The sequence below is a fragment of the Bufo gargarizans genome, chromosome 11 (assembly GCF_014858855.1).
Source record: "Bufo gargarizans isolate SCDJY-AF-19 chromosome 11, ASM1485885v1, whole genome shotgun sequence".
In the NCBI taxonomy this organism is placed as follows: Eukaryota; Metazoa; Chordata; class Amphibia; order Anura; family Bufonidae; genus Bufo; species Bufo gargarizans.
The window spans coordinates 67,773,467-67,782,660 of record NC_058090.1 but is presented as its reverse complement, the minus strand read 5'-3'; positions in this window follow the sequence as shown (position 1 = coordinate 67,782,660).

Below are 9,194 nucleotides of genomic sequence, written 5' to 3'. Positions count from 1 at the left end.
GTGCAGGGAGAGATGTGATAGGCGCTAGGGACAGTACTAGGAAAGACTTTATTGTGCTAAAAAAGATTTATAAGTTCAGGGAAATATTTTTTATGGTTCTACTTTTCTTTTTGGGGTGTATTGTGGCGATCAGCTCAAATGGTGACTTCAGATATGGTTCAAACAATAGTCTTTTTATTTTTGTCCAAAACGGATTCAACAAATACTCGCTTACTTCAGCATGTAAACACACAAAAAACACAGTCCATTTACAGAGTGGGAATGCACCTACAATGTGAATTTCAGACCCCTCCATGATTTCTAAGTGGGAGAACTTGCAAAATCGCAGGGTGTTGAAATACTTCTGTTACATTGTACCACAGCCATTTTCCGGGTGTATTATTAGGAAATATACGTACGTCCTATTAGCCGTTCTGTGGTGAATTTTGATTGTTATACTATTTTTTGGGGGTGTATTAATAGGAAAAAGAATAAGTCTTAATTGCCGTTCTGCAGTGAAGTTACATTGTACTACAGCCATTTACGGGGTGTATTAATAGGAAATATACATACATCCTATTAGCCGTTCTGTGGTGAATTGTGAATTTTATACTTTTTTTGGGGGGGGGGGGGGATATATAATAGGAAAAATAATATGTCTTAATTGCTCTTCTGCGGTGAGGTTACATTGTACTGCAGAGTAAAATAATTGCAAAAAATTTGAACCCTTAAAACATCAACTTTATTTAGATTATATTAAAATGTAAACCCAGAGATAAAGGTCACTACTGTGGGACAAAATAGCCCAACTGGTTTAGTAGATAAAGTATCAAAATGATAACAGGTCTGATAGAAACAGATAAAATAAAAGGGACAAAAAAATCACAGGGTTAGTGGGCAGTGCAGGTTGGAGAGAGTGGGATGGCCAGAGGGCAACACTTTCCCTATGGAGACCCTAGTAACGCCTCAGCCCAAAGACGACCCCTGATGGTGGTGTCTCCCTGTTCTTATACCTGTCCTACAAGAACCTGGAAGGTCCGAGATGGCTTAGGTTATTTATAACATCACCCCGACGCCTTTCCCCCGGATGGGTTTCTCAGGGGGTCGGTATTAGTTAAAAATAGTCCCATCAAACGAAAGATACACTTGATACAGTTAGACACAAAAATGAGTCAGACTAGGTAGAAATGGAAATGGGCAAAAAATACATCACATGTTCCTGATAGGCTTAAGGAAGAGGATACATCCTAGAAGCAAAACACATAAAGGCCCATAAGGAAAAAGCAAGTAGCCCAAAAATCACCAAAGCACAGAATAAGGGGGTCTTACATTTGAAGTGCCCAAGGATAGCCAGGCTGCCTCTTGTGGGGTGCTTTGTGATGCAGAGAGGCAGGATGTTAGGGAGGGTCATGCCGGTGCGTGCCACACTTGCCGATACATGCCAGCACTTCCAGCCGGTGGAGCGCACGCCGCACATCACTTCCGGGTCCGTGGAAAGCATGCATCACTTCCGATTTAGTGAATCATGTGCATTAAAAACGACCCCGGAAGGGGAGGTATGTGGAGGTGTGTGCGCTAACCTGCGGGTAGCAACCGCTTAATAGCGCTACAGACCCATGTACTTGGGTGTAGATAGCAACCCCAGCTGAGCGCCATGGAGATCAAAGAAACACACACAAACACCAATCATCACTGTGACAATATGTAGTCATTAAAAATACAGAACAAAAGAAGTATCATAGGTCAAGGTGTTAGTAGGTAATGATGCACTGCCTGTCCCAAAAAAAGTAGCCACCTGGATTTAACTAAGCAAATAGTCTATTATCCTATTGGATACTTATTGCATGGGCGATTATCTTTCAGCTGGCACCAAGTTATTTAACCCCAACTGGTGCAATGAGTGGCTTCTCCTTTCTTAACCAAGCATGTCGAAAGACACATCTCGTGGTCATGGAAAAGATGTTAGTCTGTTTGAGAAGGGTCAAATCATTTTCATGCGTCAAGCAGAGAAAATATCTAAGTAGATTGCAGAAACTACTAAAATTGGGTTAAGAACTGTCCAACGCATTTTTAAAAACGAAAAGGATAGTGGGGACCCATCGTATTCGAGGAAGAAATGTGTCAGGAAAAAAATCCTGAATGATCGTGATCGGCAATTACGTAAACGTTTGGTGAAATCAAATCGAAGAAAAACAGTAGAATTCAGGGCTATGTTTAATAGTGAAAGTAGGAGCATTTCCACACGCACAATGCAAAGGGAACTCAAGGGATTCGGACGGAACAGCTGTGTAGCTGTAAGAAAACCACTAATCAGTGAGTCAAACGAGAAAAAAAGGCTTCAATTTGCTAGGGAGCATAAAGATTGGACTCTCGAGCAATGGAAAAGGGTCATGTGGTCTGATGAGTCAAGATGTACCCTGTTTTAGAGTAATGGGCACATTATGGTAAGAAGAGAGGCAGATGAAGTGATGCACCCATCATGTCTAGTGCCTACTGTACAAGCCAATGCTATGATCTGGTGTCACGGGAAGTACGGGGAAGGAAAGACAACCAAAGGGAACCACAACTAAACAACGACAGACTAGGCCCCAAACCTAGGGAATAAAGAGGTCGCCTCCTAGCATTCCCTGATACTCTCCCTAAGCTGCTAACAACATGTGCAAATCTCAGTGGTAGAAATGCACAGGAACCTGAGACTGCTGAAACACTGCACCAAACCCTCAGCTTAGGGAACAGGGAAAGAGGCAACCGGCTCCTTCCAAACTGAAGGAGCTAGTGTCTCCCTGAGGCCTATTCAGGACAGACACACCAAGAAAAGGGGAAGGACTTAGCTTGAGATGTAACTGGAACAGAAGAACCACCACACAAGCAGAGCACTCCACAGAAGAGCTATCAGCTGCAAGGAAACAAGTGAGAGGCGGAACATATAAAGAGCCAGCTGACTGATAATGAGCAGCATCTGCGAAGGGGTGGAACCTGTCAGCAACAATGAAAACAAGAGATCTGTCAAATAGACTCCTGAGTCTTCAGTCTATTTGAACTTCGAAGATCTCTCCCAGGGCGGCGGTGACATCTGGGGTTGCTGCAGTTGGTCAGGTCTAGGTTCAGCAACAGTATGTGTTCCAAGAATGAGGTCAGCTGGCTACCTGAACATACTGAATAACCAGGTTATTCCATCAATGGATTTTTTCTTCCAGATATCCAAAAAATAAAAAAATGGACACAGCACATCCAAAGGCTATCACTAAGCCGAAACGTTGCATCTGGAATAAAAGTTCCACCTTTTGGATGTGATGTCTCCATTTTTTTTATTTTTTGGATATCTATGAGTTATTTTTTGGGGGGCTTTTTACCACCTCCCCTGGAGACGAGCACCCGCAACATTATTACTTAGGAGTGCTGTTCATCCGTGTTTTTGCTATTGGATTTTTTCTTCCCTGATGGCACAGGCATATTCCAAGATGACAGTGCCAGGATTCATCGGGCTCAAATTGTGAAAGAGTGGTTCAGGGAGCATGAGACATAATTTTCACACATGGATTGGCCACCAGTGTCCAGACCTTAACCCCATTGAGAATCTTTGGGATGTGCTGGAGAAGGCTTTGCGCAGAAGTCAGCCTCTACCATCATCAATGCAAGATCTTGGTGAAAAATGAATGCAATATTGGATGGAAATAAATCTTGTGACATTGCAGAAGCATATCGAAACAATGCCACAGCGAATGCGTGGTGTAATCAAAGCTAAAGGCGGTCCAACAAAATATTAGAGGGAGTTACTTTTTTTTTGGGACGGGCAGTGTTTGTGTGTGTATATGTATGTATGTATGTGTATGTGTGTGTATATATATATATATATATATATATATATATACAGGTCCTTCTAAAAAAAATTGCATATTGTGATAAAGTTCATTATTTTCTGTAATGTACTGATAAACATTAGACTTTCATTTATTTTAGATTCATTACACACAACTGAAGTAGTTAAAGCCTTTTATTGTTTTAATATTGATGATTTTGGCATACAGCTCATGAAAACCCAAAATTCCTATCTAAAAAAATTAGCATATCATGAAAAGGTTCTCTAAACGAGCTATTAACCTAATCATCTGAATCAACTAATTAACTCTAAACACCTGCAAAAGATTCCCGAGGCTTTTAAAAACTCCCAGCCTGGTTCATTACTCAAAACCGCAATCATGGGTAAGACTGCCGACCTGACTGCTGTCCAGAAGGCCATCATTGACACCCTCAAGAAAGAGGGTAAGGCACAAAAAGAAATTTCTAAACGAATAGGCTGTTCCCAGAGTGCTGTATCAAGGCACCTCAGTGGGAAGTCTGTGGGAAGGAAAAAGTGTGGCAGAAAACGCTGCACAACGAGAAGAGGTGACTGAGTCTGGAGTAGAAACATCCAGAGCTACAGGTGCCGCATTCCCCAGGTCAAGCCACTTTTGAACCAGAAACAGCGGCAGAAGCGCCTGACCTGGGCTACAGAGAAGCAGCACTGGACTGTTGCTCAGTGGTCCAAAGTACTTTTTTCGGATGAAAGCAAATTTTGCATGTTATTCGGAAATCAAGGTGCCAGAGTCTGGAGGAAGACTGGGGAGAGGGAAATGCCAAAATGCCTGAAGTCCAGTGTCAAGTACCCACTGTCAGTGAAGGTCTGGGGTGCCATGTCAGCTGCTGGTGTTGGTCCACTGTGTTTTATCAAGGGCAGGGTCAATGCAGTTAGCTATCAGGAGTAGAGTTGAGCGAACACCTGAATGTTCGGGTTCGAGAAGTTCGGCCGAACTTCCCGGAAATGTTCGGGTTCGGGATCCGAACCCGATCCGAACTTCGTCCCGAACCCGAACCCCATTGAAGTCAATGGGGACCCGAACTTTTCGGTACTAAAAAGGCTGTAAAACAGCCCAGGAAAGGGCTAGAGGGCTGCAAAAGGCAGCAACATGTAGGTACATCCCCTGCAAACAAATGTGGATAGGGAAATGAATTAAAATAAAAAATAAATAAAAATTAACCAAAATCAATTGGAGAGAGGTCCCATAGCAGAGAATCTGGCTTCACGTCACCCACCACTGGAACAGTCCATTCTCAGATATTTAGGCCCCGGCACCCAGGCAGAGGAGAGAGGTCCCGTAACAGAGAATCTGTCTTCATGTCAGAAGAGAATCAGTCTGCATGTCATAGCAGAGAATCAGGCTTCACGTCAGCCACCACTGCAACAGTCCATTGTCATAAATTTAGGCCAAGCACCCAGGCAGAGGAGAGAGGTCCCGTAACAGACAATCTGGCTTCATGTCAGCAGAGAATTAGTCTGCATGTGATAGCAGAGAATCAGGCTTCACGTCAGCCACCAATGCAACAGTCCATTGTCAGATATTTAGGCCCAGCACCCAGGCAGAGGAGAGAGGTCCCGTAACAGACAATCTGGCTTCATGTCAGCAGAGAATCAGTCTTCATATCATAGCAGAGAATCAGGCTTCACGTCACCCACCACTGTAAGAGTCCATTTTCATAAATTTAGGCCCAGCACCCAGGCAGAGGAGAGAGGTCCCGTAACAGACAATCTGGCTTCATGTCAGCAGAGAATCAGTCTTCATGTCATAGCAGAGAATCAGGCTTCACGTCAGCCACCAGTGCAACAGTCCATTGGCATATATTTAGGCCCAGCACCCAGGCAGAGGAGAGAGGTCCCGTAACAGACAATCGGGCTTCATGTCAGCAGAGAATCAGTCTTCATGTCATAGCAGAGAATCAGGCTTCACGTCAGCCACCAGTGCAACAGTCCATTGGCATATATTTAGGCCCAGCACCCAGGCAGATGAGAGAGGTCCCGTAACAGACAATCTGGCTTCATGTCAGCAGAGAATTAGTCTGCATGTCATAGCAGAGAATCAGGCTTCACGTCAGCCACCAATGCAACAGTCCATTGTCAGATATTTAGGCCCAGCACCCAGGCAGAGGAGAGAGGTCCCGTAACAGACAATCTGGCTTCATGTCAGCAGAGAATCAGTCTTCATATCATAGCAGAGAATCAGGCTTCACGTCACCCACCACTGTAAGAGTCCATTTTCATAAATTTAGGCCCAGCACCCAGGCAGAGGAGAGAGGTCCCGTAACAGACAATGTCAGTATGGGATCTGCATCTCCACTGCAGGGTGGCAGATCGCTGTCTACACATTGCAGCACTATGGGTCCCAGTACTGGCTTACCTTGTAGGAGACGCAGGTGCCCGACAGCATGCCGTCGCATCCGTCCTCTTTGCCAGGTGTCATCTGATGAGCCATAGCACGCGCGCGCGCACCTCTCCCTTTCTTATAGGAGTAGGCAGCTGGTTCCTGATTACCATCCCCACCTGGAGGCGGGACTATTTGTATTTAAGGCAGCTTCACTCATCATGAAGTGCCCAAGCGTGGTTGTTGTACCTCTTGACTCCCGCTGAAGCACTCCACTGTGTCTGTTTATTGGATTTCCTGGATTCTGACCTCCGCTTCATTTGTCTACGCATCTGCCTGCTGTCTGTTTATTGGACTTCCTGGATTATAGACCTCTGCACTGCCTGACAACGCATCTGTCCATCTCTTCCTGTAAGTCTGCCTGGATCCAGACCCTGTGCTGCCTATGAGACTGCTTATATCTGCACTGCCTGATTACGCATCTGCCCATGTAAAGTCTGCCTGGATCCAGACCCTGCGCTGCCTCTGAGACTGCTTATATCTGCATGCTATATTGCTCTGAACTTTGTGTTGCCTGTATCTGTCAAGTGACTTTTGAATACTGTCTGCCAGTAAAGACCATCTGTTACTTTATTCTGCCTTTGTTGGACTCTGTTCACACTACTGCAGGTAGCTGCATTCAAGGTAACAGGTGCAGACACCAGGGTCCTGTCTCTGAGAGTCAGCAGTCAGCAATATTGGACTAATTCCAGTCCTCTATCAGCTGACACAGAGGATCCACATCCTCTGGTCGTAACAGTACGCTTGGGCCATGGATCCCGCTGGCTCTAAACCAGGAATGTCTGAAGTACTACATGAACTTGAACAACAGCGTACCACCCAGAAACAAGTGATAAATTACTTGCAGCATGTAGCTGCTCGCCTGGACTCCCTTGCTACAGAACAGTCTGCACAGGCTCCTACTGCTCCTGCTGTCCCTGTTGTGGCTGCAGCACTGCCAAGCGTTTCCGGACCACGATTATCTGCTCCGCCCCGTTACAGCGGCAACCCGAAAGCCTGTCGTGGGTTTCTTAACCAGTGTACAATTCACTTTGAACTGCTTCCTCATCACTTTCAATCAGACCGCGCCAAAGTGGCGTTCATTATCTCTCATCTCGAGGGTGAGGCTCTGGCCTGGGCGAATCCAATATGGGAGAGATCTGGTCCTATCACCAATAATGTGGCACTATTCATGGGCTCTTTTAAGAAGGTGTTTGAGGAGCCAGGTCGAGCCTCTTCTGCGGCCTCCTCTCTGCTGCACGTCCGTCAAGGAAGCTGGTCGGTGGGCCAATATGCGATTCAGTTCCGCACCTTAGCGTCTGAAGTTTTGTGGAATGAGGAGGCTTTGGTGGCGGCCTTTTGGGAAGGGTTGTCTGGACGTATTAAGGATGAACTTGCAGGTCGTGATGTGCCTACCTCCCTTGAGGCTCTGATCTCTCTGGCTATTAAAATCGACATACGGTTTTCGGAGCGAGCTCGGGAGGCCCGTCAAGAGAAAAGACTTCCACAACAACTGTTTAAGTCTAATATGTCTCAATCTCCATTACGCACCTCCTTTTCGGATCCTGAACCCATGCAGGTGAATTCCACTCGGCTCTCGGATGAGGAACGTCGTCTTCGCATGTTTTCTGGACTCTGCCTCTACTATGGTGGTTCGGGTCACCGTGTCCGCAACTGTCCCCAGAAGTCGGGAAACTCCAATGCTTAGGGTCTTTGGGAGAGGCGGCTCTAGGCGAAAACTGCTCCACTCTCCAAATTCCTGTGACTCTGGTTCTTGGGGGCATCAAGGTCTTCATATCTGCTTCCTTGGATTCCGGGTCTGCGGGGAACTTCATACACCAAGCTATGGTGAGTCAATACCACATTCCTGTACGCCTGCTTCAAAATCCCCTGCTGGTGACTGCCGTCAGTGGACAAGTACTGACGGATCCAGTCCGGTTCATCACTGAGCCGTTGAAACTGCAGGTAGGGTGGTTACATGTTGAAAAGATTTCTCTATATGTGCTCCCTGAACTGTCCCATTCTCTTTTGCTGGGGTTGCCCTGGCTTAGGATGCACAATCCAGTAATCGAGTGGAGCTCTGGAGAGGTTCTTCAATGGGGACAGCTGTGCCAAGGCAAGTGCTTATGTTCCATTCAACGAAGGGTCTCTATATCCCTCCCTAAAAACCTGGAGGCCTTGCCAGTGGTCTATCATTCCTTTGCGGATGTGTTCGATAAAAAAGAGGCTGAGACACTACCTCCCCATCGCCCCTATGACTGTCCAATTGATTTACTATCTGGGACTTCTCCTCCTCGGGGTCGTGTTTATCCTCTGTCCCCTGCCGAATCGCAGGCAACAGCAGATTACATTAAGGAGAACCTTGAGAGGGGTTTCATCAGGAAGTCTTCCTCACCTGCAGGGGCAGGATTCTTTTTTGTGAAAAAGAAAGATGGGTCTCTTCGCCCCTGTATAGACTACCGTGGTCTGAATAAGATCACCATCAAGAATAAATACCCTTTACCGTTAATTTCAGAATTATTTGATAGACTCCGTGGGGCTTGGATCTTCTCTAAGTTGGACTTGCGGGGGGCATATAATTTAATACGGATTCGTGAGGGTGACGAATGGAAGACAGCTTTTAATACCAGGGATGGCCACTATGAATACCTCGTGATGCCCTTCGGGCTCAGTAATGCCCCTGCTGTCTTCCAGGAGTTTGTCAATGACATTTTTCGAGATCTGCTCTATTCTTGTGTTGTTGTCTATTTGGATGATATTCTTATTTTTTCCAGAGACATCAGAACTCATCGCAGGCATGTGCAGATGGTCTTACAACGCTTACGAGAGAATCGTCTGTACGCTAAATTGGAAAAGTGTGTCTTTGAGAAGTCGTCCCTGCCCTTCCTGGGGTACATCATCTCGGATCATGGTCTCAAAATGGATCCTGGAAAGGTGGCAGCAGTGCTCGACTGGCCCCGTCCCTCCGGCCTGAAGGCAATACAAAGGTTCCTGGGTTTT